The sequence below is a fragment of the Octopus bimaculoides genome, chromosome 9 (assembly GCF_046866305.1).
Source record: "Octopus bimaculoides isolate indiv1 chromosome 9, ASM4686630v1, whole genome shotgun sequence".
NCBI lineage: Eukaryota > Metazoa > Mollusca > Cephalopoda > Octopoda > Octopodidae > Octopus > Octopus bimaculoides.
The window spans coordinates 86,677,348-86,684,847 of NC_142936.1; the positions used below are offsets into that span (position 1 = coordinate 86,677,348).

The window sequence follows — 7,500 nt, forward strand, 5'->3', positions numbered from 1 at the left end:
CCCTCCTCCTGTCTCTCTCCCCCACCCTCCCTCCTACCACCCATCTCTCCCCTCCCCCACCTCCTGCTCCGACTCCTACTTCTTTGTACCTCTCTTCATACTTCTCTCCACTCCCACTTCTCTTCACCCCTACTCTTTCTCTCCTCTCTCTTACTCTCTCTCACTCTCTTCTCTCGTACTCCCCCCTCCCCCCTCTCCCGTACTCCCCCCTCTCTCACTCTTACTCTCTACACTCTTACTCTCCTACTCTCTACACTCTTACTCTCTTACTCTCTCACCCTTACTCTCTCACTCTCTTCCCCTCTCTCTCACTCTCTTTCTCTCCCAACACCCTCACATCACACCACACCAATACCCTTGCATCACACCACGCACACCACACCAATACCCTCGCATCACACCACGCACACACTACAACTGACCAACTACTTTCTTCCTTTCTCCCTTCCCCCATTTTCACACTACATACGTCAAGATCACCAGCAGTCTACCTCCCACACACAGCCCCTCGTTCCCGATCACCGTTTGTTATCTCCCCCTTTCTTAGCTCTCCTGAAATAAGAATTTCTAACTTCCGGTCAGTCATTGTTATGATCGGCCATTATTATGATTGACCGTTGACTGAACACTATTCAATTTTTTTTCTCCGTGTTTTTCTCCTTGTCTCCGTATTCTTTCTGTTGAAGAGCGTAGCTCGAAACGTCAAAGACTTTCCGTATTCCCGAGCGTCATACTAATATATACTTTTGTTATTTACACCACCTGTCCTCGTCTGTTGTTATTTTTTGTATATTCTCCCATATATATATATATATATATATATATATATATATATATATATATGTACACACATACACACATGTAGCTGCAAGTGTGTCTGTGTGGTAGGAAGTTTGCTTCCAAACTACATGACAGTCGGCTCAGTCCCACAACGTGGCTCCTTGGCAAAGTGTTTTCTACTATAGCCTCTTCTATCTTTTCTCTTTTCAAAAAAATGTTTCTCCCAGCGTTCACTATTTCCCTCCCGTTCTGGTTTAACGACCTCCATAAATCCTAAATTTTATTTTAGAATTTATGGGACCAACTGTCTTTGAAGACTCATATTGTCGTTAAATGCTCGAAATGAGGAGTAGGTAGATAACCAACGACTGATGAAGGGTCATTTCTCTGTGTTTACTTGTCCTGTCTTGCAGTACTTTCTCGTTGTTTATGTATTTCATATCATTTACACCATTGGTGACGTCCTGTACCCATATATGCGCATATATATATATATGTGTGTGTGTGTGTGTGTGTGTGTGTGTGTGTGTGTGGAGGCGCAATGGCCCAGTGGTTAGGGCAGCGGACTCGCGGTCATAGGATCGCCGTTTCGATTCCCAGACCGGGTGTTGTGAGTGTTTATTAAGCGAAAACACCTAAAGCTCCACGAGGCTCCGGCAGGGGATGTTGGCAAACCCTGCTGTACTCTTTCACCACAACTTTCTCTCACTCTTACTTTCTGTTTCTGCTGTGCCTGTAATTCAAAGGGTCAGCCTTGTCACACTGTGTCACGCTGAATATCCTCGAGAACTACGTTAAAGGTACACGTGTCTGTGGAGTGCTCAGCCACTTGCACGTTAATTTCACGAGCAGGCTGTTCCGTTGATCGGATCAACTGGAACCCTCGACGTCGTAAGCGACGGAGTGCCAACAAACACAATCTATATATGTATGTATGTGTGTATATATTTGTGTGTCTGTTTTTGTCCCCCCAACATCGCTTGACAACCGATGTTGGTGTCTTTACGTCCCCGTTACCTTAGCGGTTCGGCAAAAAGAGACCGATAGAATAAGTACTAGGCTTACAAAGAATAAGTCCTGGGGTCGATTTGCTCGACTAAAAGGTGGAGCTCCAGTATGGTCGCAGTCAATTGACCGAAACAAGTGAAATAATAAAAGAATATCCTTTCTGTTATAGGCACAAGGCCTGAAATTTGGCGGCGGGGTGACTAGTCGATTAGATCGACCCCAGTGCTCCACTGGTACTCAATTTATCGACCCCGAAAGGATAAAAGGCAGAGTATATATATATATTCTTTTATTTATTTCAGTCATTTGACTGCACCAAAGTTGGAGCACCGCCGTTAGTCGAACAAATCGACCCCAGGACTTTTTCTTTGTAAGCCTAGTACTTATTCTATCGGTAACTAATAAGTTAGGGGGACGTAAACACACCAGCATCGGTTGTCAAGCGATGTTAGGGGGACAAACACAGATATATATATATATATATATAACGGGATTCTTTCAGTTTCCATCTACCAAATCCACTCACAAGGCTTCGGTCGGTTTTTGTCCCCCACCATCGTTTGACAACCGATGCTGGTGTATTTACATCCCCGTAACTTAGCGGTTTTGGCAAACGAGACCGATAAAATGAATACTAGGCTTACAAAGAATAAGTCCTGGGGTCGATTTGCTCGACCAAAAGGTGGAGCTCCAGCATGGCCGCAGTCAAATGACTGAAACGTATAAAAGAGTAAAAGACTATACATTCATGTGCTCGCGCGTGCGTACCTCAATGTACGTCGCTAATTAGTTCCAAGAGATGCGACTTAACGCGAGAAAACGGCGTAACACGAAAAAGTATTTAAAAAATTTATTGCCTTAAATCCGTTTCAATAAACATTTTGTAGATATTCTTGCGTGTATTTGATTTGATTTTCCACTTCAACAATGGTTTTTGGGGGCATTTTAGAAAAAATTTTTGCGTTTATATATGTTCGCTAAGATCGACGTAAAGTAGGATAAATCGATTGAAGTTGAGGTTCATTTTCCTATTAATTTCTTTAAAAAGCCGAAGTAAAACCGAGTAAGACGTAAGTTCAGGTATATCTGTATACATATTGCATCAGATGAACTTTGAAGATCAACATATTTGATAGAAGTGTATTTCTTAATCTTCGTACGAAGAAATCAAGTATTTAGTAATGTGTACAAGGAAAACTGCTAACATTAAAAAGCAGAAAATCTTTGTATTTTATCAGGTCGTGTCAAACTGAAAACGTTCTTGTGTGGAAAAAATACATTTTGTAATTGAGAACAGATTGGTATTATTTGCCGTAACAGTGAAATTATGCAATCAAATGCGTCTTTCATAAAACATACGGTATCACTCTAGAAGAAGTATGAAAAATACAATGGATACGAGCAAGATAATAAAGATTATGGAATATAAGCGTTATGTAATATAAATATTATGGGGTATAATCGTTATGATATTTCAGCACTATAGAATGTATGGATTATAAAATATATGATTCATAAAATTTAAGCATTATGAGATATAGTCATAATACTGTAGAATATGAAGCATTATGGAATACAAGCGTTATAAGATATAAGCATTAAGAGATAGTGTCATTATGATATTTAAGCATTAAAGAATATAATCATTCTGAAATATAAGCATTGTGGAATTATAGAATGTAATCGTAATGAAATGTAAGCATTAGGAAATTTAAGCATTATTGAATATAAAGCGTTATGGAATATAACTATGAAGGAATGTGAAGTGGAAAAGATTATGAGATATAAAAAGTGGTTTTAGATATATACAAAAAAAAAAGAAATAGATTACCAGTTAGAATTAAACGGTTTACTCTAAATCTAATACTAGTTGAGGAGTAGAAATTAAAAGAATATATAAAGGCTGCAAATGGATAAACTAGAAGAAATGCTTGGGTATGTATTTCGATAATTGACTGGATTAGAGGCAGTTTAAAACTGTTGCGGAAAAATTAACTACGCTAACTTGAATTAATGAACCTTAATAAAATAGTTGGTTTAACAGGTGTTTGTGGGTTGCGAGTTCAATAATGAAATTAATATAATGACAAGAAGAATAAAAGAAAAAAACATTTGATCTCGGCTGAAAGGATTAACTTAACATAGAAAAAAAGTTGAAGTCAATTATAATGATAGATATAAGTTTATTAATAAATGTTGCATGTGTTATAAGCATTTAAAAACTTCGAGAAAACGTGAAATAATTTTTTTTTAAAGATGAAACTCGAATTAGATAAAACTATAAACAATAGCGTGTAAAGATTGGGTTACAAATCCTTTAAATGTCCATGAGGCATCCTTCGACTCTTTTTTATTATATTATTATATTCAAAGCATCATTTAACCTAATATGCTTTAATTTATAGCTTTATCAACTTCGAGTTCCAACGATAAAAACAATGAATTCTATATTGTATAGTTTCTTATTTAAGGTTTACCATAAGTTTGAAGTTGCCCATGCAACTTAGGGTTTACCATAAGTTTAATGTTGCCCATGCAACTTAGGGTTAACCATAAGTTTGAAGTTGCCCATGCAACTTAGGGTTGACTGTGCATCTACTTTTATATGCTTGGACAGTGTGAAGGCGAATGGCTTAGTTGCTAGGGTTTTCGGCTCAAAATTCTTTGGTCGTGAGTTCGATATCCGGCGGCGCGTTATGTCCATGAGCAAGACACTTTATTTCACGTTGCCCCAGTTCACCCAGCTGGAAAACATCAGTTGTACCTGTATTTCAAAGGATCAGGCTTATCACATTCTGTGTTACGCTGGATATCTCTGAGAACTACGTTAAGCGTACGCGTGCCTGTAGAGTGCTCAGCCAATTGCACGTTTATTTCACGAGCAGGCAATTCCGTTGATCGGATCAACTGGAACACTCGTCGTCGTAACCGACGGAGTGCCATATGTGCTTGCACGTTTGGGCACAGACATCTGGCCAGCCCTCGCTGGCTTTTAGATTATAAAAAAAGGTAAGAGGTGGGGGGGCATGCTGTAAGGATTAAAAAGCAAACGCTGCTCGTTATGATTCACTGTTACTTCATGCAACAATGAATTTTCTTTTAAAAAGGTTTACTTATATTAAAAATGAAATAAAAATATATTTAAAAAATAGATTAAAATACTTAAAATATATTAGTGACAATGAGGTATAGCTCTTTATGGTGTTAATTCAAAAAAATTTTATAGACATAAATTTTTTTAAAATTTGCTAATTATCAAATAAGCTCCCTTTTGTGGTTGTGCTTTTTTTAAAAACATAAACTGATAGTTAAAAGACCCAACAACAGATATACTTTTGTCTGAAACACATTCCTAAAACTTCAAATATAGTCTAACTAAAATGCTTACCATAGAAAATCGCAAGTTTTATCAAAAGGATTAGATGGAAAATTTACTTCTAAAAAATATTGCCGGAGGACAGTAACTAAAAACAAATATGGTTTTAAAACGGCAAAATTATGTTCTCTTCCTCATAATTTATTACAACCGTTCGTCATTATTAAAAATGTGAAATTTAGAAGAAATATCAAACCTTTTCAAAGAGAAATTCGAAATAAGATTAAAAGTTAAAAACATGTAACACAGTTTTGTTAATTCTGATAAAAAAAAAAGCACATACAAATATACATACATACATGCATATGTACATACGTACATACGTACATACATACGCATACATACATACATACATACATACATACATACACACATGCATTCATACACACATACACGCACATACTCACACAAACAGATCCACACATGTGAGATCATCAAATGAATATAAAAGAATTCTATCTTCAATTACTAATATACGTATGTGTGCGTGTGTATACACACATACATACATACATATATATATATATATATATATATATATATATATACGCGTACATACATGCATATATATGTCATACGTATATATGCACACACACACACACACACACACACACACACACATATATATATATATATATATATATATATATATATATATATACATATATATGTATATGAATATATATGTCATCTATATCTACATATAAATGTTTATATCGATATCAATAAATGCATATATATATCATATATATACATATATATACATCCATATATGTATTCATGCACATACATGCATCATCTTACATATATATATATGTATGTATATGTATATATGTATGTATGTATGTATGTATGTATGTATGTATGTATTATGTATGTATGTATATACGCACACATACGTATATTAGTGAATGAATAGGATAGAATTCTGTAATGTTTATTTGATGATCTCATATGTGTGGATTTATGTGTGCGAGTATGTGTGTATATGTATGTATATATGTATGTATGTATGTATGTATGTATGTATGCATGTATGTGTATATGTATGTATCTATCTATCTATCTATCTATCTATCTATCTATCTATCTATCTATCTATCTATATATATATATATATATATATATATATATATATATATATATATATATATATATATATATATATATATATATATATGTATCTATGTATATGTGTGTGGATATATATATATGCATGTATATATATATTTATTTATATATACATACAAACGCACACACACATATACACGCGCATATATGCATAAGCATATCTTGAGCGTTCTCTTGAATTATATAAACACTACTGCTAAAATATTTCCATTGAACTAGATATAGAAGTTAGGTACGGTACGCTATTAATCAAAAGCCATACTTTACGTTAAAAGAACACAAGTCTTTCCAACCTCACTGGAACTAGATTTATTAACCTTTCTAAAACATATTTAGTCATCATGAACAAAAACCTATTACATGCTATCATTCTTAAAGTCAAGCGTAAATCACACCTCCTTGGAAGGATTACGAATATAATGTTTTGATGATATTCAGAATGAAAATCTATTAATTCTTCCAATTCGATATGAAATATTACTACCCAACGATTACTAGACATTTGCCTATAGCTGCACTTAACCAAAAAATATCAATATATATTAGGAACATAGATATTAATATATTAAGACTCACAAATTCTATTCTATAGTAACTCCATTGAGATTAAGAAACAAATTAGGAAAATTATGTGCCCTTCGATGTTAGTATGGGATCAAAAGACTCAGCTGAGATCAGTGATATTGACGAATTGCTCACATCAAATGCGTGAAAGGAAAAATTCCCGGTTTATATCAAAACGATGGATTGTTATTAGTAATAACAATTAGGGTTAGCTTATTACATAATGTTAAATTCCGAGTCATTGATTCTTTAAGAACTGCCATTATGTATTCAAAATTTATTTTTTGCTTACTCATTAACGTTAGTGAGGTTTTTCAGCTTCATTTAGATACTATATTTTAACTCTACCTTTAGTAATCGAGTGCTATTTTGTCCACCTTGTTTTTCACCTATGTGTGCATGCACGTTTATGTGTGTGTGTGTTTGGGGGGAGTATGACATAATTGAGTTCAATTTTAACCTTTTTTATTAAGCTGTCTTTCTTTTCGCATCTCCTTATCCATTATCCTTTCAAGAATTTCTCAATTTCTTCAGCTGAATGAGATGACAGCAATTGTGCGTTGTTGATGCTGTGTTTATAGTAGGCAGTAAGGGATCATAGGAATGATGTTTTCACTGCTAAAATTAATAAAATGTCATCG

The 7,500-nt window shown here is 34.7% G+C and overlaps 1 long non-coding RNA gene across 1 annotated transcript in view; it reads left to right on the forward strand.

The window, feature by feature from the left end:
- LOC149134238 (uncharacterized) overlaps positions 1–7,500 on the forward strand; it is a 50,411-nt gene that overhangs the window by 19,361 nt on the left and 23,550 nt on the right. The window lies entirely within an intron of this gene.